The sequence below is a fragment of the Fulmarus glacialis genome, unplaced genomic scaffold, assembly GCF_000690835.1.
Source record: "Fulmarus glacialis isolate BGI_N327 unplaced genomic scaffold, ASM69083v1 scaffold18572, whole genome shotgun sequence".
NCBI classification, from domain to species: Eukaryota; Metazoa; Chordata; class Aves; order Procellariiformes; family Procellariidae; genus Fulmarus; species Fulmarus glacialis.
The window spans coordinates 10,681-10,913 of NW_009197416.1; positions in this window are offsets into that span (position 1 = coordinate 10,681).

The following is a 233-nucleotide window of genomic DNA, read 5'->3' on the forward strand; positions in this document are numbered from 1 at the left end:
GGGGGTGATGTGCCCCCAGCGCCCCCGCCGGTCCCCAGGGTGGCATCTTGACCCCAGGCAGGGAGTAGTGCATGGCTGCTGCGGCTGCTTTAGAGGATGTGGGGGCCCTTGGCAGCCCCACAGGCAGTGTGCCGGCATGGGCACGCACGAAGGACCCTGGCATGACAGGCACACCACCCCGGGGCCAGGAGTTTTGGGATGTGCGTGCACACACACAGCTCTCACATGCTCTC